Source organism: Physeter macrocephalus, chromosome 11 (assembly GCF_002837175.3).
Source record: "Physeter macrocephalus isolate SW-GA chromosome 11, ASM283717v5, whole genome shotgun sequence".
In the NCBI taxonomy this organism is placed as follows: Eukaryota; Metazoa; Chordata; class Mammalia; order Artiodactyla; family Physeteridae; genus Physeter; species Physeter macrocephalus.
This window is the reverse complement of record NC_041224.1, coordinates 32073740-32101672: the sequence shown is the minus strand read 5'-3', so window position 1 is coordinate 32101672 and position 27933 is coordinate 32073740. Positions and strand designations below refer to the sequence as shown.

At 41.8% G+C, this 27933-nt stretch overlaps 1 long non-coding RNA gene across 1 annotated transcript; it reads right to left on the bottom strand.

The window, feature by feature from the left end:
- Positions 1-16159: 16159 nt before the first annotated feature.
- On the bottom strand, positions 16160-26412 carry LOC114487172 (uncharacterized). The gene is made up of 3 exons (XR_003681983.1): positions 26400-26412; positions 25706-26047; positions 16160-16234 (listed from the first exon to the last, which is right to left on the bottom strand). It is a non-coding gene; the product is annotated as an uncharacterized lncRNA (long non-coding RNA).
- Between the last annotated feature and the right edge of the window lie 1521 nt (positions 26413-27933).

Here is a 27933-nt window from a genome sequence, read left to right as displayed (position 1 = left end):
CTTCCTCAAGTTTATCCTGGCACTGCCAAAGCACACTGCAGGCTTCTGGGCTCTCAACAAAGACACTGTATTCTCTTATTAAGATGAAAGTGATATGATAGAGGGAGCTGGGAACAAACAACACACTCAGGCATCCGAATTCTTTTTCAAATTAACCTTTGCTTTGGGAACCAGCATGGCAGTTGCAATGAGAGTGACAACCAGAAGAAAGCATGGGACAATGTGACACGCAAAGAACAGAGAAGTTCTCTTTTGCCTAGAAAATATGGCCAGAAATCTTTTCTTTTAAGATCGTGGAGGCATGTAGGTTCTTACACTTGAGTAAAATTTCTCCATTCCTTAAAAATTCCCCGTTCTTCTCTAAAAAATTTTTTTAAAAAATGGTCATGAAGAACCTAGGGGCAGGACAGGAATAAGGATGCAGACCTACTAGAGAATGGACTTGAGGACACGGGGAGGGGGAAGGGTAAGCTGGGACCAAGAAATTAAATTAAATTTTTTTAAAAAGAGAAAAAACAAAATTCTCCGTTCCTCAAACATAGCCTCTTAACTTTGATCTGGACACTACTGGTAAGAAATATATACTGATTATTTTTTAAACTCAAACTTTAGTTTCCTCATCTACTAATAAGATGTTTTGACATAGTCTAAAATTACTTTTAATAATATGATTTTTTTTTCTAGTTTTAAATGTAATAATTCAGGCTCATTATAAAAGATGACAAAGCTTTCACACTTGCTGTATTCTGTATTGTTGAATAGTTTTCAAAATGATTGTATAATCTATCCCCAAACTAGAACTTCTTAATATGTATTAGAATAAGTGAGGCACCAAAAGGTACTCCAGTTTAAAAACTAAACCATATTTGACCATGTACTTCTTTTCCTGTGAAATAAATTTTAACAATAAAAAATATTATAAATATCTTATTAACGTCACTTTTAACATTTTGGTAACATGAAAGCAGTTTAAGAAAACACTGCCATGGGGGCTTCCCTGGTGGTGCAGCGGTTGAGAGTCCGCCTGCTGATGCAGGGGACACGGGTTCGTGCCCCAGTCCGGGAGGATCCCACATGCCGTGGAGCTGCTGGGCCTGTGAGCCAGGGCCGCTGAGCCTGCGTGTCCAGAGCCTGTGCTCCACAACGGGAGAGACCACAACAGTGAGAGGCCCACGTACCGCAAAAAAAAAAAAAAAAAAAAACACTGCCATGAACTGTATTCTATCGAGAAGAAAGTTCATATTTGTTAAGCTAGATGGGCCAGTGTTTGCTGAGCACGTTTCATTTGCATGGTTTTTAAGAATAATTGTCATCTAAGGCTTGAGGTGTTTTTCTTGAGGTAAATATACAAATATCTGTAAAAGAACATATTTTACATAGTATATCTCTAATTTTTTCAGGCTGAAACTATTGTTTAAAACATTGGATAATGTTAAAGGAAAAGTCTGTTCTTCCAAAGGTCAGCTGCCTCCCATGGCAGGAGACAGAGGGTTGACCTGTCACACAGATAACAGCTTTTTCTGTAACATGTATTTCTATGGTGACTGATTCTATTGTAGGGAGAGTTATGAAACTGATTCAAATAACCCTCTATACAGACATATCCCTTCTTTAAAAGAGTTGCTTAACAGTTTAACACTGAAAAATTCACTGATGCATCAAAAAATATCAACTATAATTATAATGCTAAAATCGACCATAGGTATTTTATACATATGTAGTATATAAACTAGATTATGACAATTATAAGAATTTATGAAAATAACATACTGAAAATTGTCCATATGAAGTAATTAAGCTTTTTATAATAAAATTGTGGCTGAATGATGATGTAAACATATGTTATCTGTTCATCAATTGCTTTGCTATGGTATTTTAAGATGTAGTATTTGTTTCCATGGTGTCTACAGTACGATGAGTGCTCAGTGTCTCGTGTCCATGAATTTATTAGATCGTAGGGCTGCATGTTGACCAAGTGTTTACAATAACCCATAACTTACTCATTTGCCTTGACCAAACCCTAGCCTGGCTTCTCTCCTCCCAACAGGGCGTGCGTTTTTGCCTAGCGCGCTAGTTTGACCAGGTTCTAAGGGGTAGAAAATTTCCCTTTGACTGCTCATCCTGAGAATCCAGAACCTGCTGACCACAGACAGAAAGGTTTCCCATGAAATCACCCCAATCACGCTGTCTGCTGGTCCCCACCACCATGGGCCCCTGCCCCTCAGAGTCCTGTAACCCTGCTCCCCTTCCTAGAACAGAAATCCGATCCCTGTTGGATTTTGTGATGCCTGCAGACCCTGAGGTTGATGTGGTTTCCCTATTGCAATAGTCTTTTCTAATAAACTCTCTCCACATTTAAGTCTGGATTTATTTTCATTTGACAATGGCACACACACACACTTTTAATTGCTAGTATGAACATATTTAACACCTGTTTATTAAGTGATTTGTATGTGTCCTGTGTTGTGTTAGAGGAAGTGTGATAAAATATTATCACCAAGTAATTTACAAAATATACCCCTGGGATAATAGTAATAGTAATACAAGAAGTATACGATTATGAGAAAATAAGTAACAGAGCAGTGCACGAGGCTGTTGTCGGTGTGTCCATGCAAGGTTGCCTCCCCACCCCCTTTCCTCCCTCTCTCTCTCCCTCCCTCCCTCCCTCTCTCTCCCTCCCTCCCTCTCCCTCTCCCTCTCTTTCTCTCTCTCCCTCCCTCTCTCCTTCTCTCTCCCTCTCTCTCTCTCCCTCCCTCCCTCTCCCTCCCTCCCTCTCTCTCCCTCTCCCTCTCTCCCTCTCTCTCTCTCCCTCCCTCTCTCCCCTCTCTCTCCCTCCCTCTCTCTCTCTCTCTCTCTCTGATTTTGGCGGTTTCTTTTTCTTATTTTGGCGCTGTTGTTTTTAATATTTTCCCCAAGAGGGAGGGTCTATTTATTATTGGTCTCTTGAAGGTGCTTATGGATCCAAATGGGAAGTTCAAGCACTGTGATTCTAGCATCACTTGGGGAGCTTTTGTAAAATTGCCACACCCTATACCAATTAAATCAGAAATGGTGGGGGCCCGTATGCTGTACAAGCTGCCCAGGCTGTCATTGAGTATGGCCAGGGTGATACACACTGGTGTGTTTCCGGGGGCGGGGGGTGATCTGCAGATCCCCAGCCAGGGAAACAAAGGGACCCACTCTCTCATTCACTTCCTCTTCTGGCTTCAAAGCAGTTGTGACTACACTACGGGATCAAAGGGATTATGAGCTCCTGGGGCTGTGACTGCCAGCCGGCTCCCTGCTCCATAGACCCTGAAAGGCTTTGAAGTCCACTGTGAATTCCTGTGGCCGTGGGGGAAGGGTCCAGGAGGGAAATCAAGGCCAGAATCTGCCAGAAAGAGCTGCTTTCCATCTACCTACACAGTGAGTCTGCAGTGGGAAGACCACTGTCTCCACTTCCACGATCTCGGCTCCATCAGAGCTGCTCTTCGTGAAAAATGAACACTTAGTGTCTCCGTGAAAGTTACAAATGACAGTTTTCAGCCATTTATTAATATGTCATTAAAAGTTTATCTGAGGTAGTGTGAAAATTTTGTAAGTGTTTGATAACCTAAAAAATAGGGAAAGATGAATTCATTGCCCACCAAAATTCTCCCATAGACACCTGGACTCTGCAGAACATAGTCCAATTCAAATATCCACTAACAACCGAAGAAAAATGCAGATTCTATCTTCTAATGTCCCATTGTATCAAAACATAACTATGTATGGTACATCCAACAGAGAGAAAGGGCATATAGGGATTCTGCAGCTTTGGGACCGAATGTGATGACTGACTACAGCACTCTGTTCCTTTTTCATGAGCCTTTCTAGGAATGCACGATCCCACAGTTTGACTTTACTGTATTTTCATGCCATAATATGGCTGATTCTAAATAATAACATGTCAGAACTACTAGGTAAGAGGGAGATAGATAACACTGCATTCTGCAATAGGGAAAAACCCCATAAGCAAATCTGCTGATTGGGCTGATGCTTGTATTTGTGTATCTTATGGAGTTTGATCAACAGGTCGCTCCCCAGCAATAATTAACTATCTACATAATAACATGCCAGCAGCTAAAACTAGGTTATCAGAGTTTGGAAATAATTTACTAAGTTATTTTGGATTAGAAATAAAAGTAATGACACAGTTTAGAAAGAAAAGAATAAGTACAGAACAAATTTCACCCAAGCCAGTTGCGATCATTAAAATTTAATCTATGAATATGCTTATAGGTAAGTTGTGTTTTATTCAAATTAATCTAATTTTAAAAATTGAGGTAACATTTTAATTACTAACAGATTGAATTAGTTATTTCTGGATATAGGAAGTCTTCATATTTGTCCCAAAGTTGTTTATTAAAAAATGTACTCTAAGAGGCATGTGTCCTACAGGCAAGAAGAGAAAGCCCATCCCTGCAGAGCAAGGAAATATAAAGCAGTAACTTGATGTGGAGTAAGAAAATAGAGAGCAATCTGTATCATTCATACCTACTACCATTAGCTAATCTAGGAAAGACGTATCTACTTTAAATTTTTTCTTCCTACCATAGTGAGTTGAAAGGGTAATGGTCCCTCCACCTGTTGAGAGCTCTTGTGCTGTGTAGAATCTATAACGACAAATGCATTGTACCCCTCCAGCTATTAGAACTATGTCTAAGTAGGACGGTACTTTTATCAACTTTCAGAGAACTTTAGAACTTAGCTGTGATTTTGGCTGGATGCCTATATTTGACTGACCATCTGCAGTACTTAGATATAAAAGCAGACCAGTGATTTGCTCGGTGCCTTGAACTGAAAATGTTGTGCTCCAGGACTTAGAGACGTGGCTCTTTCTGGAACTGGCTCCCAGGCCCCTGGCGTGTGCTGGAAGATCGCACAACGGGTCTCTTGGACAGTTGAGAAGAAGCCTCACAAGATCCTGATCTACCGTAGCTGTCCAGTGTGGGGAGGAACGTCTGCATCACCTGGGGTGGTGCCACGTGAAGATTGTGAATGGCAGGCCAGCAGGGTCTGTTACTCAGCACTGTGATGGGAAGGATGCTTGCCCACAGATCACAGAGAACAGCCAGGAGCCCCGCTGCCTCCCCACAGTTGTCAGGAAGTCTATTTCAAGGCCTGACCTCAGGCGCTACCTGGGAGCCCGTGTGACCTCCCTACGCCTGGACCCCTCACGTGCAAGTAAGAATGGCCATACTTTTACTACTCGACGTGATTCTGAGAATCAAATGAGATGCTGTGTGACATCAAAACCACAGAGAACTGAAAAACAGGAGGTACTTAATACGTGCTAAATTCTTCCTCTGCTTTGAAAAAAACAAATTGATTTGCTGTCAAGAGAGGATGGCCAGAAAAATAGGACAGCATAATTTCCCATTCTCCTCTTTGAGAATGTACTCATATATGTGTTTATATTTTCCCATAATAATACACAGGAAATACATTACATTTTCCAAGTGCTAGCCAAATTCTATTTAAGTTTGTTAACATACTAAATCATTGATGGACAGAGGTCGTCAGGAGGCTTTACTGCTCTCACTCAAAGTCAACACTGGGTTACCAAGATAGCTCTTTTCACTAAATGTGGTGGCATTTTGCCCAATATATTTTATGCTGTATGAAGACTTTTCACATGCCTAGTGAAAAACATTTATTTTTTCCTTTTTGGATGTGCTTTTCTCGCAATAAAAACTCCCTCTAAAACTGAAGGCAAATTTTATTTTAATGTGGAAATATATTCCAGCTTGAGAATGAATCAAAGCCACATTTTCTCCGTGGAATAAAAGCACTGTGTCATTAAGCTTTGGTGTGTTTTCACAGATGTTATTCTCCTTTTGCCTGGGCATGAGCTATCAAAATCATAATTTGCAGCTTTGTGTGTGTACAGGTTGAGGCTAGAAATCAGGGAGAATATTAAGGCCACTGAAATTTCCAGCTGCCTAAATTTCTATTTTGAGTAATTTTGCCCACCTGAAAAGCAAATAATATTTAGAACATGTCTATGGTGAGTGGCCCTTCCCGACTCGTGATGGAACTTTTAGGGGAAAATGAACACACTGTTTCTGCTTCCTATGCCCAGAGGGTGGGGACTAGGCAGTCCGCGCTTTAAATAGTCACAGGTTGTATTACTAACCTTTGTGTCCCTTCCTGATGATTCACGCACCTGACCTCAGCTTTGACATAGTTGACAAGTTCAATTCTTAGAAGTGTAACCTTTTAAAAATACATGTTTTTACTACTTAGCGTAACCTTTTAAAAATACATGTTTTTACTACTTAGAATCTCTTCCCTATAAAGTGCATGGCAGTAAGTGTCGACTTCTCCCTGTCTTATAAATGGAAACAAATGATCTTGTTGTCTTAAAAAAACAAAACGATACCGGGATGTGTAACCCTGATGTTGCAGTCCTGGCCTACACCATCTTTGCCGAGTGTGTACCTTAGAGTAAGTCTATACGAAGCACGGATGTATATGTTTTAATAGAAATCTGTCCCAAAGGATTTTTGTAAGTTTTCTATCATTGGTTGGTGTATGTGGCCCAAGATAGAAATGGAAAAGAAAAATACAATGGAGAGAGCCTGAGACGGGGTAATGATGATGCCAGCTATGGTACAGAAGCAAAAGGATGTGGAGCCAGAACCAAGGGTGACCACTGTCCCCGTCTGTCTGGGACTGAATGGTGTCCTGAACCAGGGCTCTTGGTGCTGACACCAGGAGCGGGTTCAGACCCACACTCCACCTTTTATTAGACTCAAAGAAGTTTGCAAACCAACTTCTCAGAGCCTCAGTTGTCTTAGTTGGGTAAAGAGGATAATATAACTGCCCTTTAGGTTTTAGAGATTAGAGATGACCTGCACAAAGAGAATGGACTGGAACATCGTGAGCCCTCCAGACGCATCAGCCTCCTGCAGTGCATTTTATACACACTCTCCATCAATTCCCATGACAATCCAGCCCAGTAGGGAGCCGGATCATTATCATCCCTTCTCTAGGCAGAATGACCTCAGGCCCAGAGAGGCTGGGACTCCCGGCTCCCACAGCTGGTGACTGGCTGATCTCTTGCCCTGAGCCAAACCCTGGCCAGCTCTCCCCAGCTGTGCCATCTGCATCAGTAAAGAGTAAGGACTGTTCTCATCATTACCTTCAGATAAAAATACAAAAGACTGGTCTTGCTCTCCGGGTCCCCAGCATCAGAGAGCAGCTGCCTTTGGGGTCCTGTTGAAAGTCCTGTAGATTCTGCCAGTTTTCCAGGCCAGGTTTGAGTTTGGGTGGACGAGTCCCAAAGGAGAGGGCAGCTGTCTGCTCCCTGGCCTCCTCCGAGCCCGCTGATTTGCCCCCCACCATCATTCCTAAGCACGCTGCTGCTTCCACGTCATGATGACGCCCTGAACTATGCAGAGTGTGGGATACTCCGCCATGATTTATTTTTTGATTTCAAGGAGCTAGGCTTTCCCTTCTTTAACTTCAAAAGTAATGGAAACCAGCACAATGCTTCCTGCCACATCGTTGTAACCAGTAGGCTTGGGAGTTCGGGCCCAAGAACATTTTCCACCCTCGGTCTTCCAGGGTCATTTGCTCTTTCTTCAGCGAATCTCTGTTTGGGCTCTTGCTCATCAGTCACATCTTCAATCGATTGTGTGGTCTGAACACTTAGCCCTCCAGTCATCCTGTGGCCTTGGTCCACCCAACTGTGCAAAACAATCTATTACATAGAATTCTGTTACTTTATTACATAGAATTCTGTTACTTTAAGAAGTCAAAGGCCTGCAATTCTCTTGGCATTTTTTCATGCAGTTAATGTTGTCAGGGCTCTGGGCATTGTTGAGTGTGAGCTTCCCTGATAGTTCAAGCCAAACTCTACTTGCCTTTCCCATCACTGGCCAATTTTTAATCCACTCTCCTGTGCTGATGTAGATGTTCTTTTTGTTTTCCATTCTGACACAAACTGGAATCTTCCAGAGCCCAAAAGTAAGACAGCAAATGACTAACATTGCTTGTTTCAGTTTAGTTACTTTGTAAATATTTTTAAATACTCAGATTTTTCTATGAACCACTTAAATTAAATGTAGTGAGTTTATTTCCTTCACTTTCAAAAAAAAAAGTTGGATAAATTTACATGACTGTTCAATATTTACATGAGAAAATAAATACTACCACCCATTTCTTTCTTTCTCCTGACTCTATCACTGCATGTCTTTCATCAGCTTTTCAGGACCCCTTGTAACCCCGGGTAATTACCATAGTACACACATTTTTTTAAAGTTTGGTTCAGCCATTAGAGATAGACTTGAACTTAAAATATCTGCTAGGTGTCTCCCACTGAGTTTGACATTTCTCCCAGGTTTATAAAAATTAATTAGGTTAGTTTTGCTCCTATGAGAGACAACATCAATGAGAACGATGGTTTATCTTGGATTTGTATTTTAGGGAAAAATCACTTGTGTTGGATCGCCCCCACTCCCAATATAATAAAAAAGCCAAGGCAAAATAAGCAAACCAACAAAAAAGCATCACACTTTGTTCAAAGGCCCTTTAAAAATATGTAATAATGACCCAGTTAACTCTCTGCCATTTATTTGACTATTTTCATATTGAGAAAATAGAATTGTGGAAGCTAGCAAAAAAGGGACCTATGAAACCAATATAGTATATTAGATTGTATCGTATCCATGAAAGTACATGCACTTTATTTTTAGAAAATTCTGTCGGGCACAAATCATTAACTATTTTTTTTTTAAGATTATCCCCAATTTATTTATTTATTTATTTTTATTAGTTATCTATTTTATACACATCAGTGTGTACATGTCAATCCCAATCTCTCAATTCATCCCACCACCACCACCACCTGCCCCCCTCTTTCCCCCCTTGGTGTCCATACGTTTGTTCTCTACATCTGTCTCTCTATTTCTGCCTTGCAAACTGGTTCATCTATACCATTTTTCTAGATTCCACATATATGCACTAATATATGATATTTGTTTTTCTCTTTCTAACTTACTTCACTCTGTATGACAGTCTCTAGGTCCATCCACGTCTCTACAAATGACCCAAATACGTTCCTTTTTATGGCTGAGTAATATTCCATTGTATATATGTACCTCATCTTCTTTATCCATTTGACTGTTGATGGGCATTTAGGTTGCTTCCATGATCTGGCTATTGTAAATAGTGCTGCAATGAACACTGGGGTGCATCTGTCTTTTTGGGTATATGTCCAGTAGCGGGATTGCTGAGTCATATGGTAATTCTATTTTTAGTTTTTTAAGGAACCTCCATACTGTTCTCCATAGTGGCTGTATCAATTTATATTCCCACCAACAGTGCAGGAGGGTTCCCTTTTCTCCACACCCTCTCCAGTATTTATTGTTTGTAGATTTTTTGATGATGGCCATTCTGACCGGTGTGAGGTGATACCTCATTGTAGTTTTGTTTTGCATTTCTCTAATAATTAGTGATGTCGAGCAGCTTTTCATGTGCCCCTTGGCCATCTGTATGTCTTCTCTGGAGAAATGTCTATTTAGGTCTTTTGCCCATTTTTTGATTGGGTTATTTGTTTTTTTAATATTGAGCTGCATGAGCTGTTTATATATTTTGGAGATTAATCCTTTGTCCGTTGATTCATTTGCAAGTATTTTCTCCCATTCTGAGGTTTGTCTTTTTGTCTTGTGTATAGTTTCCTTTGCTGTGCAAAAGTTTTAAGTTTCATTAGGTCCCACTTGTTTATTTTTGTTTTTATTTCCATTACTCTAGGAAGTGGGTCAAAAAAGATCTTGCTGTGATTTATGTCAAAGAGTGTTCTTCCTATGTTTCCTCTAAGAGTTTTATAGTGTCTGGTTTTACATTTAGGTCTTTAATCCAACAAATCATTAGCTATTAATTATTACCATAAGCTAAATCCCCCTTTCAACATTTTGTTATACAAATTCCCAATATACCAAAAAGTTGAAAGCATTGCACAGTGAACACTCATGTACCCTCCACCCAAGTTTTGTAATTAACATTTGTTACCTCTGTTTTGTTCCTTTTCTGTCCATCTTATTGATTCCTCTGTCCATAAATCAGCCCATTATAAGCACAATTTTAACAAGTTGAATGGCCTAATTTCCTGCCCATAGAAGTTTGGAAGTAATGGATTAGAATGGGTTTGGACAAGGAGAGTGTAAATAGCAGGCCCAATGGATCCTGGTCCATTGACAACCTTAAGATCTGATGTGGATGGACACTCCCTGACGTGAAACGGAAAAAGTGGAAAGAAGAGTTCAGCCACATTAATCGTTGAAGGCTCTTGTGTAGAAGATTGGAATCGTAAAGCCTTGTCATATAAGCTACAAGTCCATCCTGTCCCAGGACAGGCACTGCTAACAAGAGTCTGCCTCTCAATGAAGACTAGATATGGCCAAAGGGCCTCTTCTACTTCACACTCCAGGAGGGCACCACCGAGGGGTCAGAGTTCTCAAGCACACGGAAACTTACTAGCCATCCATGGAAGAGTGGACACCCCCTCTCTACAAACCTGAACTCTAGGGGCAGCTGTATTAGAGCCACACATGATCAACATAGATAACAATACACCTGATTATTATTATTATTATTTTTTTTTTTTTTACACCTGATTATTAATCGAACCTGAAATCAGTAAGTATAGAGCCCCTGATACACTCAATACCACCACTCCTCCAACTCTTGCAGATTCAGGTATTCTCCTTTTGCTTACACACACACACACACACACACACACACACACTCACTCACTCACTCACAGAAAGAAAAGTGAAACTCTGCATTATATCCCTAAGGATTGTGAGAAGTTTCTGCTGCCTGGGCTAGACCTGAGCAGTGACAAGGAAGTTCTCAGTGTGAGGTTTTGGCCTTACAGTAAAGAGGTGAACAATCAAGTTAAGATACAATTCATGGGACTCTGGTGTCTGGGTGGAGATAAGAGCTGGGTGCACTGGATGACCAGGTGTGCGCAAGGTGCTGGAGACAAACGGTAGGTGCAAAGTTTCCTGAGTCCAGGGTGGGGATGGAGTGGATAATGAGGAGGAAGGAGAGCTATACCTGAATATGTAGCCAGATTTTGAATTGTGGGCTTTGTTGGCATAAACATGATTTGGCTTTTATCACTGGTGTACAATTGAAAGGCTTTAATAAGACAACAAACTTCAACAAGCTTAATTCCAAATTTTCATGATTTCTTAGTGTACTAATTTCACACTGTTAAAGGTAGAGCAGAGGTTATGGAATAATCTGAGAAATAAATTATATGATTAAGACAGAAAACAGAGGGAATGTTAATGCATATTTTTAAAGGGCTGCTAAGAAAATAAAAGTTAAATTTTTAAAAAGTCCTAGCGTAGTGGGACGCTTCATTCATCCAGAAGATTACTGGAAGTGGACTAGCTCATTCTCCAACCACATCATAAAGGAGGCATTGCTTAGTATACACACAGAGCAGTATATTTTGTGATAGTATGACTCTTTGAATGAAGTGAAAATGTTGCTTTTGATTCATCTTAATTTTAATGAACTAAACTGATTTGCCTTGAGGCCCGCTGACAGTATGGTGCACACCCATGGTGGTGTCTGGATTCTGTGTATATAACTTGCCTCGCTGTATTGTTTGTTTAGCTGAAAAGAAAGGTTTTCCGTTTCTTCTCATTCTGAGACCCCTGAGATCAATAAGGAATATCTAATTTCTTAGTAGGAGGCTGTAAGAAGAAGGTGGCCTTGTGAGGTTCAGAAGCTCCATTTGTCCCCAGCTGCACCCACACATAGTTGAGCTGTGTTCCCATTCTGTTTATGGTACAGCTGAAGTATCGTATCTTGAGGTGGAGCCCCAGCGAGCAGGGGTGTCCTGGAGACCGTGGCACCCTGCACATGCCACCTGAGGGTGGTCTAGGGGCCAGCGGGGGAACACGAGTACAGTGCATCTCCATGAGCGTTGAGAAGATGATGAAGCAGCAAACATGCAAAGGCACACGTAGTATCGGAACATCAGCCAGACGTGGGCAGCGGACAGGCTCGGGCAAACTGGACCCAGGGCCTAATGGGTCTAGTGGAAATAAAGATTCAAAGAATGGAAAAATCTTAAACACTTAAAATCCTGCCTAAAATATCAATACAGGCTATGTCCCTCAACAAGTGCTCTGAGGAATCCGCCGTTTAACTGTCCTTTCACTCCCAGCCTTGCATAAATGGCTCCATTGTCAGCAATTTTTTTTTTTAATTTACTTATTTCATTTTTGGCTACGTTGGATCTACGTTGCTGTGCTCTGGTTTTCTCTAGTTGCGGCGAGCACGGGACACTCTTCATTGTGGTGCGTGGGTTTCTCATTGCAGTGTCTTCTCTTGTTGTGGAGCACGGGCTCTAGGCACGTGGGCTTCAGTAGTTGTGGCTCGCAGGCTCTAGAGCACAGGCTCAGTACTTGTGGCACATGGGCTTAGTTGCTCTGCAGCATGTGGGATCTTCCTGGACCAGGGCTCGAACCTGTGTCCCCTGCATTGGCAGGCGGATTCTTAACCACTGCGCAACCAGGGAAGCCCTGTTGGCAATATTTTAGATGAAATCCTTTCATCAGCTGTTTCAGAAACAATTGATAATTGTGTGTTCCCGGAAATACATTTTGGCTTCAAGGACTTCTGAAAAAGGCTGAATTGCTCTTTGTAGCACAGCAGAAACAAAATGATTGTGAAGATATTAGCTTCATAATCTGTGCACCAGACTCATATGAGTTGTGTATTTAGTATGTGTGCGCGAGTCCGTGTATGTGCATCCAAATTTGTGATGTATACCATCCTTTGTAGGTCCAATACCTGGTAGACATTTGGTGGCAAAAAAAATAGCTTTTTCTACTTGAGTTGGGGTTTTGTAAAGTGGTGTTGATTTTACAGACTGTGCTCTGGGAAGTTTCAGCTTACGTGGGACTCCGGGATGTCAGGGGTTCCCAGCTGTCCCCCTAGAGCAGCATTCTCTCTGTGACTGGGCCTGACTTTTGACACCGTGTCACCCCACTGCCCCTCATCATGTGGGTCATTTCCCCCCAGCCCCTCCCCCTCCTCATTCCCCCTCCTTCTCTGTGTACTGCACACAGAGTGCCAGCCATGTTCGTTTCTAATTTGTATTTCTGGCTTTATTTATGCAATAGGATCAATATTATACAACAATTATATTGATAATTCTGAAGTATACATGGCTCATATACAACAGAACAGTCTATTCTGGCAAAGCCCATGTAACAAGAAGATGTGTTTGTTTTTTTGTGGGCTGGAGGAGTGATTATGACTTTTAAAACTTTTCACCTTTCTTAAAAAGTCTGTTTTTCTCTCCCAGTATGGTAATTACCACAAGGACAATGGCCATTTCTGTCTTGTTCACTTTTTGATCCCCAACCCCCAGAAGGGTGCTAACATATGCTACATCCTCAACCACTGTGGTCTTTCACTGAAGTATAGTTGATTTACAATGTTATATTAGTTTCAAGTGTACAACACAGTGATTCAGTATTTTTACAGATTATACTACATTAAAAGTTATTACAAGATAATGGCTATAATTCCCTGTGTTGTACAATATATCCTTGTTGCTTACATATTTTTTACATAGTAGTTTGTACCTCTTACTCCCCTACCCCTATCTTGCCCCTCCCCTCTTCCCTTTGTTCTCTATATCTGTGAGTTTCTACTTTACTATATACATCTGTTTATTTTTTGGATTCCACATATAAGTCATATCATACAGTACTTATCTTTCTCTGACTTAGTTCACTTAGCTTAATACCCTCCACGTCCATCCACGTTGTTGCAAATGGCAAAATTTTATTCTTTTTTATGGCTGAGTAATGTTCCATTGTATATATACATCTTCTTTATCCATTCATTTGTTGATAGACATTTTGGTTGCTTCCATATCTTATCTATTGTAAATAATGCTGCAACGAACATAGGGGTACATGTATCTTTTCGAATTAGTGTTCTCCTTTTTTCTGGATATATACCCAGGAGTGGAATTGCTGGATCATGTGGTAGTTCTAGGTTTTTGAGGAACCTCCATACTGCTCTCCATAGTGGCTGCACCAATTTACATTCCCACCAACAGTGTACAAGGGTTCCCTTTTCTCCACCAGCATTCGTTTTTTGATGATGGCCATTCTGACAACCACTGTGTTTTGAATGAATACCTGGTGGACATCTAGCAGGTCCTCTCCCTCCAGATGGATTCCCTGAGTAGCTCGGAGCTTCATGCCCCCAAGAGAAAGTGCTGCGGGGAGCCCAGGAGGCTGTCGGAGGGGGTCCTTTCATGGCACAGCTAGAAATGGCCTGGGGGGGATCTCAACAAGGGCCTGAGTCTCCAAAGTTGCAGTAACTTGTCAGGATGTCCCTTCTCATTCTAAACAAATATTTACTTTTGCACCAACTTTTTGTATTCATAACTTTGCTCTTTTTCTAAAAAAAAGAGGATTCTAGGACTTGTAGAAGTTTTAGGCTCCACAAAACGTGGCTCAGCCCCACAAAAGAGGTGAGTTAATATTTTTCTGGAGAACTCGTTTTCCTCTCATTCTGTTCCTTCTCTGCCGGCTTTCCCACCTTCTTCTTCCACCGTCCCCCTTTCCTGCCGTCTGTCCATTTAACAATCATGGGGGCACAGTAATGGGTCTTCAACACCATCGGCAGCTGTATAAGTAGGGATGTCTCTTTTGCCAACAATCCGGGACTCATGATGTGGTGAATATTTATCCCCCTCCCAGCTCTACAAAAACTGTAGACATTTTAGGGCCCCACATCCCACTCTGATTAGAAGCCTAAGAAGTGGATTTCTTCTCCCAATCCCCCGCTCATTACCAGGATTTGCGAATCTGGCCTACCTGTGTCAATCTCATGCTTGAAACCAGGATTGTGTGTGTGTATTTTTTTAAATTTAAAGCCTATAAATATATTTCCAAATTAAGAGTACATGATTTATTGTTCAAATTAATAATCAGAATGAACATTTACTTGTGTTTCCTTTTTTTTTTTTTTTTTTTGGCCATGCCACACAGCATGCAGGATCTCAGTTCCCCGACCAGGGATCAAACCCGGGCCCTCTGCAGGGGAAGTTCGGAGTCTTAACCACTGCACAACCAGGGAAGTCCCTTGTGTTTCTTTTTTTATAATTTGTATCTTGCCCGCTATGAATAAGGGTCTGAAACATCTGTCTTATCCTTACGAGGACACTGATCTTTCATGTTGCCTAATTTCAGAAATGTTATAAAGGTTCTCTTCCACCAAAATATTTACACAATTTTAAGTCTGAAATCCCACTATTAGAGAATGTTTTCGATTTCTCGTGCCTTCCAGGATTCTCTAACCAGGAGCAGCAGTTGTTGGTGAGGGCAGTGCCCTAGGCCCTGGGAGTATCAGCTGCATCACTCAGTGAGGGGTCTGGGCTCAGCGGACTCTGCCCACTGCAGGGTCTGTAAGAGCAGCACAGGTGTTTATGGCCCCAGCGCCCTCTGCATTCCATCAGTTCAATGCTGGGATAGGGTGGCCAGCCTGGTACGTAATTCTCAGTGCTGGAGTCTGGGAAAGGGACCGCTGTGAGAACAGGCTTCCTGTTACAGCCCAGAGCCATGCTGCTGGCCCTGGACATTGGGTTTTGCTGCTCTCCTTCACTGGGGATAAAGGGAATCTTGTTGACCTGCACCTCTCCTTGGGCCTAGGTTCACTGCATTTCGGGAACTGTCGTGGGAGGAGGAGCTGAAACTGCTGCCAGGCTTGCAGATTTGATTTCAGCAAATCGTCCAGAAGCCCAGCCCAGCGCCCGGGAACAGGGGAGACACAGCACGGCGCACCGCGCCCCCCTCCCCGCTCCGGGCCTCACCGTTTCTGTGGAAAACATTCCCCAGGGCTCTTGCGAGAGGATGACTCATCTCAGGAGGTATTTTTAGGAATCAGTTAACTTGCATTTAGCTTAGAGAGGCAGGATCCAATTCGAGAGGAGCTGCGAGCCGTTACACACAATTTTGAATGTTGTAATTGTTCCACGGTTTCTGGGTCTGCGGATTGAGTCATCTTCTGGTGAAGCAGAAGGGAAAACAGAAAGAGACTGTTGCTACAACAGGGCATCTGATAAGATGCTAAAGAAATCAATGCCAGTCGAGCCGTTACACACAAGCTGTTTTGAATGTTGTAATTGTTCCACGGTTTCTGGGTCTGCGGATTGAGTCATCTTCTGGTGAAGCAGAAGGGAAAACAGAAAGAGACTGTTGCTACAACAGGGCATCTGATAAGATGCTAAAGAAATCAATGCCAGTAACAGCATTATATTTATCTTTAGAGGATCACACCTGCTGGTTCCAGGCACATCTTGTAATACTCGGTTAAATTTTGCAGAGTCACTCCAGGGCATTTTAAGGATTACATTAGAATATCAGCACTGGTCTTAGAGGCAGAGGCTAATGAGGTAAAATGCCCTTTTACACACGGTTGACTTCGGGAGGTGCTCATATATTTATTTGTACCTTGAGTTTCAAACCCCTGGAAAGAAGCGAAATGAGACAACAGATGATGCCTGCAGGAGGAGTTGATGCGGCCGGGACCCCTCTCCCTGGAAGGCTGGGAATCTCCCCAGTGCATGTGTGTGTGTGTTCATGTATGTGTGTGTGCATATGTGCATATGCAGGTATGTGTGCATATTTTGTGAGTGTGTGTGCTTGTGTATGTGTGTATGTTTTGTTTGTATATTTATGGGTGTATGTGTATGTACATATTTGTGTGTATTTGCCTGTGTGTATATGCATGTGTGTTTGCAGGCATGTGTGTATCTGTATGTATATTTTTGTGTATGTGTGTGTATATGTGTGTTTTGTTTTTGTGCATGTGTACGTATGTGTGTGTCTGTTTAGTCGTGCGTATTGTGTGTAGATCTGTGGGATACATGTTTGTGTATGTGTGTGTTTGGGTATGTATATTTGATGTGTATATGTTTTAATTTGCACATGTGTGTATTTGACATGTGTATATGTGTGTTTGTGTGTATGTGTATTTATCTGTGTGTGCCTGGGTGTGTGCTTGGTTGTGTGTATGTGTGTGGGGCCCTTGTTTTCACGTATGTGTGTTTGGGTGTGTGTGCTTGGTTAGTACACAATCAGTCCAGTTATGCACATGTAGGTCTACCCAGAAGCTAGTGGGTGAGTGAGTGAGTGGTTTGTGGAGTTTTCAAAGCTGAGAAATAGAATCTTTGTTTCAGTGGCAGGAAAAGGAAATTCTCCTCTCAGATGCCCAGAGAGTGATGGTTCAGCTCAGTGGGGCTTACTGTGGTGGAATTTCTCGTCTTCCAGTAATGATCAAAAGCCAAAGAAAACAAGAAACAAAGCAAGTGTCAAAAAAAAAAAACTTTAAAAATTGTGGCTGCCCTGACTATCATATTTCTCTCACTGTTGCTGCTTTTCTCCTACATTCTGCGCCCCCTCCCCCAGATATTTACATCACTTTTCTGAGTTGGTTTCCTTTGTGTACAAGTTCCACCCATCCTCCCCGGGGCATGTGAGTCTGTGCTGACTGATCCTGCACCTGGTATGGCCCGGATTTAACCCACATTCATGAACTTAAAAGGCGATCCTTCTCCAAGTGGAGCTGTGCTCGCCCAGAGCTCTCCCAGCGCCATTTCACAACCGTCCCCTCTTTCACCATCAGTATTATTAAAACAGATGGTGCCTTTCCACTGCAGCAGGGAGCTTCAACAACCAATTTTCAAGAGTAAATTGCAAAGTTGACGTCTCCTTTTAAATAAGCAAAGGATAGCTGATCCAGTTCAGCCAAGAGAGAAAGCCAGATCTCAAATTTCACCTGAAATTCAAGCCACTGTAAAGCAATCCTTTGCTAAAAGAGAAAGAAGAAAAGCCCTATGTGGGATTCTTACTCTGGAACTTTGATCACGGTTTTCTCCTTTCACTGTGGGTGAAAAGCAGAAATAGTACATGGTCTCTTTGACAGTATTTTTGCCTTGGCCAAAAATGAGGAAGTACTAGATAATTAATGCAAAATCTTGTTTCAACGTAATTTCCAGTTGTCGTTCCACGCTCAAAAATATTTGGCTAACCTGGAGAAGCAGCTGAACCCTGGGGTAATAATTTTATCCAAATGGCCACTATTTAAGAACTACTAATTACTAAAATGAACTTTCCAAACATAATTTTTTGTTAAATTACAGTCAAGTGCTCCCATTTAGATGCAAATAGGATAAGAAAAACAGAATACTTTAAAAATATGCACCCTTAATTAATACAGCCACTATGGAGAACAGTATGGAGGTTCCTTAAAAAACTACAAATAGAACTACCATACGACCCAGCAATCCCACTACTGGGCATATACCCTGAGAAAACCATAATTCAAAAAGACACATGAACCCAAATGTTCATTGCAGCTCTATTTACAATAGCCAGGACATGGAAGCAACCTAAGTGTCCATCAACAGATGAATGGATAAAGAAGATGTGGCACATACATACAATGGAATATTACTCAGCCATAAAAAGAAATGAAACTGAGTTATTTGTAATGAGGTAGATAGACCTGGAGTCTGTCATACAGAGTGAAGTAAGCCAGAAGGAGAAAAACAAATACCGCATGGACTTGAGGATATGGGGAGAGGGAAGGGTAAGCTGTGACAAAGTGAGAGAGTGGCATGGACATATATACACTACCAAACATAGGTTGGATAGCTAGGGGGAAGCAGCCGCATAGCACAGGGAGATCAGCTCGGTGATTTGTGACCACCTAGAGGGGTGGGATAGGGAGAATGGGAGGGAGGGAGACACAAGAGCGAAGAGATATGGGAACATATGTATATGTATAACTGATTCACTTTGTTGTAAAGCAGAAACTAACACACAATAAAGTATAAAGTATACTTTATATAAAGTATATAGTTTATACTTTATTAAATAAAGTATATACTTTATACTTTATATAAAGTATACTTTAATAAGGTATAAAGCAATTATACTCCAATAACGATGTTTAAAAAAAATAAATAAATAAAATAATGCAGGATCTCAAGGGCTGTTCCAGCTTTTCCGAGGGAGAAAGTTGATAAGTACCCCAATGGTTAAGAGACTGTTTCAAACTTATGTGATTGTTACAGGCAAAGAAAAGATCATAGTCATGTAGGAAGTTCCAGTGTTCTGGAATCCTGCATGTGGCTGCCTGTTGGCCCGCAAGAGATAAAATAGTTTTTAAATTGGAAAGCTTGTGGCCAAAACAAAACACCCAGAACCTAAAGCTAATGGTTTTCTTCTTATGGTATTTGTGCCCTATTATGTACTCAAAAACTTTTAAAGCCTCCAAAATCAACTCAAAACTCATTAAACATTTCTATCCTCCAAAGAAAAAAAAATATGCACCCTTTATTTTTCCTAGGTATAATGTCCAAACTGCCTATATAGAAGTCACTATCCCTTCTCCTCCAAATTTCCAAGAACTCTCTCTTTCTGCAAGGCACATGGACAGGCGTGGTATTTCCCCCTCGTGTCAGCAGAATGACCAGGTCTTGATATTTGCATGTTTCCCCAGTTATTGTTGCTCAGCTCATGATTACAGAAAAATGAATTATGGCCCTGCCTACACAATATTATCTCTACATTATACATAAAATACAGCAATCAATGTGATATGTTGTTTTTGTACATGAATGAAAACATCTGAAAGAAAATCTTTACAGGTACTTGTAAGTGGTGGTACTTTAAGTCCAGAATAACATGAAACCTACTAACTGCCTGCAGCTGTCTTCAAACTCGATGATTTAAAACTTCTGGGCATTTTTTTTCCCCTCCATCACACAGTAATCAAGGGTAAGGACACACTTATAGTTGGAACATTCTATAAGGTTAGAATAGGGCAATCTACGAATCACAAAGCCCTGGCCTTGAAGTCGAGAGACTGACTTCCAATTTTCTCACCATTGTCTCCCTAGGGTGCCTCACTGCTCCTGATATAGTTCCAGTGCTTGAAGCATTGCTGCACAAATGAATGAGAACCACTCTGGCTTCTAAAACACACCCCCTCCATTTCCAGGTGTTTTTCTAGAGAAGTGAGGAGAGAAAAACTGACTAAACTCTGCCATATTAGTTTTTTCAAATCACCTGTAATTAGGATACCCACTCATCACAATTTGAACATTTTGCAATATATTCTTCTTTTCAAATTTACTTTTCATTTACCGAAGTGGGATTATATTGTATTGTTTCAAAACACATTTTATAATGAGGTCAATCTACATTCCAAAAAAAAAGGAATATGGTCTTGGTAGCATTTGCATTTTCTTGTAAACGCTAACATCTTCTGGTTTTTGCCTTTGTTTCAATTGAGAGTTTTGCTTTTTTTCAAGTAGACCTCAAGTCCACTAGTAGCCAGACATGACCTGTAGGTTTTCCAGGAAATGCCTCCTGTTCTGTTAAATGTCGCATCATAATTCCATAAAAGTCTCATGTCTTGGCTCAGGCTGCTACAGCAAAACAAAACAAATCAAAAAATGCATAGATTGGGGGTTTAGGCAGACATTTATTTCTTTTTTTTTTTTTTTTTTTTTTTCGCTGCGGCCTCTCCCGCTGCGGAGCACAGGCTCCGGACGCGCAGGCTCAGCGGCCATGGCCCACGGGCCCAGCCGCTCCGCGGCACGCGGGATCCTCCCAGACCGGGGCGCGAACCCGGCCCCCCTGCATCGGCAGGCGGACGTGCAACCACTGCGCCACCAGGGAAGCCCCAGACATTTATTTCTTATAGTTCTGGAGGCTACAAGTCCAAGATCAAGGTGCCAGTGGACTTGGGACCTGGTGAGAGCCCTCTTCCTGTCTTGCATATGGCCGCCTTATCACTGTGTTCTCACTTGGGGGCGGGGGAGAGAGAGAGAGAGAGAGAGAGAGAGGGAGAGAGAGAACGCAAGCGAGCTCTAGTGTCTCTTCCTCTTCTTGTAAGGACACTAATCCTATCATGGGGACTCCACCCTCATGACCTTATCTAACCCTAATCACTGCCCACAGGGCCTACCTCCAGATACTGTCCCACTGGGGGTTAGGCTTCAACATCTAGGTTCTGGGGGACACAAACATTCAGTCCACAGCACCTCATCGGTGTGAACCATAAAACATTAAATGTGTTCATTGGCTCTGAATTTATTCAAAGAGAAGAATTATCAATCTTCCACCTCTAGCATGAAATTTGGAAGCAGATCAATAGCAAAACACATTTCTACAAAAGAGCAGAGACTTTATAAACTTTGTATTTAACATATTCCCTGACACTTAACTGGGTCTCAATAAATATTTTTTAGTCAATAAATGAATATTGCTGAATCTCAGTGAAATTCATAGGATGTTATCTATAAGGTCCAATTAAGCTAACTAAATGATTTAACCTGGTGAATAGAGTTTAATGGGTTTTTTTTCCCATACTAAAAAGTGCCTGCTGAAAAATGACAATGTTGTTTCAGAATAATTGATATTGAACAATTCCTGCTGACAGTAAGGGTCATTAACTTCATTTACTTCTTGAAGTCACTCCTTGTACAGAATCATAAGATTGTATCATCTGCATAAAGGACAATGTTTATCATCTTATTTCTTATATTTATAAATGGTATTGTCACAAATTTGTGGAAGTTTTGAAAATGTGGGTTGGCTAAGAACATGACTGTCTGCATGCATAAGTAGTCTCTTTCAAAAGAGTTTAAGATGTGTGACTAATACGTATTCACCAGCTCACTTATTTTCATCAATACATTTTTTAATAGACACAGTCCCTAAGTTCTTATCATTTTTTCCCAAACTCCAGTGATTCAGGATGGCTCATTTTAATAAGTCCAAGGGAGGGCTTATGATAAAAAAAAATCAAATATTGAATTATGAATTGTGGTAGAAAGAACACTAAGCTATAAATTTAATAAATTAAAAAACTGTTTTGACCTTGTAGCTAGCTAAATTCTATGGTCCTCAAAGAGTTATTTTTCCTTCCGGGACTTTATTTTTATCTGAAAATGAGAGTTTGAAATTGGCAAATGCTGATTACTCTTTTAGTTGTTAACATTCACACTTCTCAATCACTCAAGTTTGCAATCAATTGTGATAGGTGGTAAAACCAAGGGGTTTGGGGGGGACAGTGTCCCAGAATGCTTCCTGCACTGGCGGGGCTGGTATTTCAAGTGCCAGAGACCAGCTATCTGTTCACCCATTTCCTCTTCCTCCTGGAAAATGGCAGGACCACATTTACCAGACTTCCTTGTGGTCATGTGACAAAGTGGCAGCCAATTGAATGTGACCTTAAGTGATGCACACCCCTTTCATGCTCTTTATTTTGAAAATAAAACTCTACCATGCACATTCCTCCAGGCTATCTTCCCCTTAACCCCCTTGATGTGCACAGCCTTGAGGGTCTTGATGTGGGTGGAGTCATAAGGTGTAAGGACCTGGGTCTCTGAATCACCAGCTGGAGGAAAGCCAGAGCCACCCACTCATCCACTAGGAATACCCATTTCTGCACATCCCCTGAGAAGGAAACAGACCTCATCACTTGGTGCCACTTCATGGGTTTGTGTGTCTGCTGGTTACAGCAGCTAGCATTGCCCTAGCCATCACACTCTTTTTCCAAAGAACTGTGCGGATCAGACTTGTTGCGTTTAAAAATTTCTTCAAAACTGCCAGTCAGGTAACAAGCACAGTAATCTATGTGGGGACTTAGACAACAATGTCCCGCTTGTTTGGCAGTTGTAGCTTTGTTGGAGTTAACGGTTGAGACTGAAAGGCTTGAATTTCCTTACTACTGCTTTTTTTCTTTCTCTGTTTTAATCTTGTGAAGTGCTGTGGGGCTGTCATGCAGACACCATATAAATTATCTCTGGACGTACGTGTGTATGTCAATTTGTTCTACTAAATTTAAGTTAACACGTCCCCTTAGTTCATTATTCAGAGAGCTGTCTTCTGACCTATGTCTTAAAGACAGCCTAGGACATTTGATTTACATGCTCCTATTTCAATGCCTGTGCACAGTCAGAGAAGAAAGAAAATTAAGTCAAGAGTGGGAGGTGCTTTCTCTGCTAGAAGATTGAGGCTGAGAGTAACTTAAACAATGCCACATCCAGGCGGCTGTTCCATTCTCTGAACCTGCTCATGTTTCTTGCTTTTGGAATAGATGCACAGGATCTCAGAACAAAGAGGCCTGGGAAGGATGGACACTGATATTGGTGCTCCAGCAACTGTGTTTTCAGATTATCCGCTACATGATTTTAGCATACATCATGACAAGGAGAAAAGGCTACAAAAATAAAAACTCTCTCCTCTGCTTTGGTTCATGGACTCCACTCTGCATTACCATGCTCCTATTTCTCCATATTTTTCTTAATCATTTCCACTTCATCCCAGTGAACTTTATATAATACCTCTATAGGAAACAAGATTTTCATAAGTCCTTGACTGTTTCTCTAAGTGTTTGCTGTGAAAGTGAATGTACATAAGAGCAGAGAAATCTGAGTAGACAAGAGTGAAGAGTTCACGCCTTGATCCTGGGTGGTGAAATTTCTAATGTCTACTTCCCTGGGTAAGTGAGGACACTGTCTAGAGGTTCATGACTCCAGAGTGCATTAAGTGTCTAAATTAGGACTGAAACATGGTACAGAGAAGAGGGCAGCAAGCAGCCTATCAGTTCCATGACTTGAGATCTAGGGCTCATTTTGCCACCAGATGCCTGCACAACCTCATACACATCAATTCTCCACTCTCGGCCTCATTTCCCCCATCTGCAGGCCAAGCACTTTGTGACACATGCACTGGAAAGCCCTTTCCAAGAGCACGAATAATTATCAACCTATGGGGGTGGTTGAGTAAGGAGTTTATGCTCCAGGAGGTAATGAAAAGGCTCATGGTTGTAACTTCTAAGGATTACCTTTCCCAACTGAAATAAAACCTCTTTAAGTACCAGTTACAAGCTATCTGAAACTTTATTTGGTTGAATTGAATTATCCAAACCAAAAGATTGACTGAATAATTCAATTTGGTCACATACTTCATTGGTTCAGACACTCCATCAGCCACCCTGCACCCTGGTCCATGTGGAGACAGGCAGTAGCAACAACGGTGTCTGAGGGTCAGAAAATATTCGCTTTATTTGAGCATAGAAAGTTTTGAACTGCCAGAGTTTTATATTAAAATGAAATAATTTCCTCTCATGGAAAATAGATTTTATAAGTTAGTTCTTGAACAGTATAAATTAATTACCAGTGGAAAATAACAATGCCATAAGTAGAAGAAAATGAATACTGAGAAGGGAAATGGAAGTGACAAAAAGGATGTTTTTAGTACACAACTTTTCAAGAGGTCAGCTCTGTACACAAAGATACTTGATGGGTTTCCTATCGACATTGAAACAAATTACCACAAAGGTAGCAGCTTAAAATAGTGCAAATTTAATATCTTTCGGTTCTGGAGGTGAGATGTCCAAAATGGGTCTCACTGAGCTAACACCAAGGATGGGAAGAGCTGTATTCTCTCTCGAGGCTCTAGGGGAGGATGTGGATCCTAGCCTCTTCCAGCTTCTAGGGTAACCTGCAGTCCTTAGCTCCTGGCCCCTTCCTCCATCTTCAAAGCCAGAAATATAGCATCTTCTAATCTCTCCCTGACTTTCACCTCCTCCCTCCCTACCTTAGAAAGACCCTTGTGGGCTTCCCCAGTGGCGCAGTGGTTGGGAGCCCGCCTGCCGATGCAGGGGGCACGGGTTCGTGCCCCGGTCTGGGAGGATACCACATGCCGCGGAGCGGCTGGGCCTGTGAGCCATGACCGCTGAGCCTGCGCATCCGGAGCCTGTGCTCCGCAACAGGAGAGGCCACAGCTGTGAGAGGCCCACGTACCGCAAAAAAAATAAAAATAAAAAAACAATAAAGACCCTTGTGATTACACTGGACCCCAGACAATCCAGGACAATCATGCCATCCCAAGGTCAGGTGATTGGCAAATGTAGTTCCATCTACTAGCTTAGTTTCTCTTTACACATAACCTAACACATTCACAGATTCTGTTAGATTAGGATGTAGACATTGAGGGGTAGCAGAATATGCCACACCAGAATATGCCACTGTGCCATAAGGATTATTTGGAGCTGAAGACAAGTGAGAAGAAGCAAATACAAGAAAAGCTCTCTGTCGTCCCCCATTTGCCTAAAAGCAGGAAATAAACGTGTAAAGGTGTCCCCTCCCGTCTCTTCTAGAAAGGACAGAAGTTAATCACCAAGGACAACTCTAGACCCTGATCAGCCCAGAGCCGGCACCAGAGGAATCCACACAACACACTTACCAACTGGCCTTTAGCTCCCAGTATTTCCCCAGAGTATTTGCCTTCATATAACTTGCTGACCCTAAAAACACAAGTCCCCTTCCTTTGTCTTGTCATGTTTCTGAAAGTGTATTTTTCTTTTGTTAAGATGCTCTATAAGCCCCAGTTCTAACCACCCCTTCGAGTCGCTCACTGCTGAGTTTTCTGCGTGTATGAGGGCTGCACGTTACAAACCTTCTGCTTGTTTTCCCCTTGTGAATCTCTCTTTTGTCTGTCTAATTTACAAGCCCCAGCCAGAAACCTAAGATGGCCAGAGGAAAAAGAACAATTTCCTCTCCTAGAACATTTCTGGGGAGGTGCATTATCTGCCGACCACAGATACTTACCATTTAAAGTTGAGTAGGTTGTTTCTAATTCATGCAGTTATGGAATCATCCACTCAGCGAGTGTTCATTAAGTGCACACTCAGCGCCAGGCACTGTACAGACTGTGGAGTCAGAGTGCTGAGCGTGACTGATGGGGCACTGCCTTCGTGGAGCACGGATTGAGACCCAGAGGTAAGGGGAAATACCAAGGGAGGCTACAGAAGCACAGCCAGGACGACCTCAGCATCTCCTGCAGCCAGCTGGAGGGGACGTGGATATGTCTGGTGCAAATCTTGGTAGACACTGATAGATGTACCTGGTCCAGGCCAATAGGATGGGCCCAGACGTCACAGCACTAAGACCCTGCTCCCTGCCAGGGAAGACAGGATTTAATAGAGAATTGCTTTTCTTTCTGACAGCCCTACTTCCCCTCTGTTCCTGGCCCCCGCATCATCCTAACCTTTCCCCCCAGAATTCTCAGCCCCCAACTGCCTCTTCCCTTCCTTCTCTAGTCTTTTCTCTTGCTGGCTATTTGTAGGGAGAAAATGTTTGGAACAGAGAGATAAAACCCTCTTATAAAAAATCATCAAATTTCACTCTGGTTGCAGGACGTCCCTGGTCACTGCCAAGCTTCCTGGCTCAGACCCAAGCACCCCGCAGCGCTCCACCCGCCACCCATCCTCCATGTCTCCTTCGTGCAGCCAACAGCCAAGACCTTTCGTTTCCCGTCTCCCTTCCGCCTCTGGCAGCACCCTGCACAGCCATGTTTCTAACATGCCGACGAGACAGAAAACGCTTGAACCAGCGTCCACGGCTGAGATTTCCAAGTGCAGGTCGGGGATAATCTGAGAAAGAGGTGAACATTAAAGGAGAAACAGCTGATCAAGAAACGTGAAAGAAATGCTTTTACTGTCTAGTAATGAGGATTCCATCAGCATACAATTTGTTAAACATCCCATCAACATTGTGATATTTTGGGCTTACATCATGCACTCCAAGGAAAATATTTAATATATGGATAAATTTAGGAGCTGCTGTTGGAAACGAAAATAGCTAATGTTTTAGGTAATGGTTGCTGATATTAATAGAAAGTACTCTGCTTTCAACGTCCACTTCTATAAACAGATCCCGTTTCATCTGCTGCTGTACCAAAAGCAACCTCTTTATAATTCCCTTCCTAATTCTTTTCTCAATATTAGTTTTCACTTTAAAATCTCATTTGCTTTGTTATCTACATAACTGACTGTTAATCACCAAATTTAGTCATGGAGATTTCAAAGAAAATGAGGCGGGGTGTGGGACTCTCCAAGTGCTGGCATTTCTCTGGTTTGCTCCTTATTATAAATAAACAAACTCCAATATGTGCTCCTAACTCTCCCATTCCTTTCCTCCTCCTCCTCTTCCTCCTTTTTCTTCTTCTCCTCCTTCGCCCCTGGCTTCCTCCTCCTCCTTCTCCTTCCTCTTCCTCTTTTTTTTGAGATTTATATCTGTTCAGGAATCAACACAGTTATACACAATTCATTCAAAGAACATTTACTCTGAAACCTGGAGTATTCACTAGCACCAGCCTGAGGAAATTCTTTGGGACCTGGACAACATAGCATTCCCATTGCTGTGTCATTTCCTCCAGTAGGTTCCACTGCAAAGGACTGGAAATAACACAAACACCACAACTGATAGGGGTATGATTCACAGCTTCTATGGACAACGTGGATCTGTAGATAGATAGATAGACAGATAGAGAGATCTGTACAGAGATCCATATTGTTCACAGAATATAGACATGTATTTATATATAGATATAGATAAATCTCCCAAGAAAACATCTGCCGAAGCATCCTGTTTCATGGGAGTTCCAAATGTAATCTGGAGTGGAACCCAGTACACATCAAGGAAATCCAGATTGCCATAAATACCAAGCTGCCCAGGACAATGAAATATACTAGAAACTAGAACATACATTTCAAATATAAAAGTCGTCATTTATTTAGGACTAAAACTATATTTCCTGTGAGTAGAGTGGACTTATAAAGAGTAGCCCCAGCTCACATTGACAAAACATGATAATTCAAAAATACAGCCTGCCCGGTGACTGAGTCAGCTTTGCAGGGACGATTAAACATTTCATGGCCAGTAAAACTGACCCCAACTTTTCTTTGGGCAGAAATGGAGCTGAGAATGAGCAGCTCTGTGCTATGAATGATCAGCAGACATGTGTCTCTTCTCCATCTTATTTGTGTCTGGTGCTG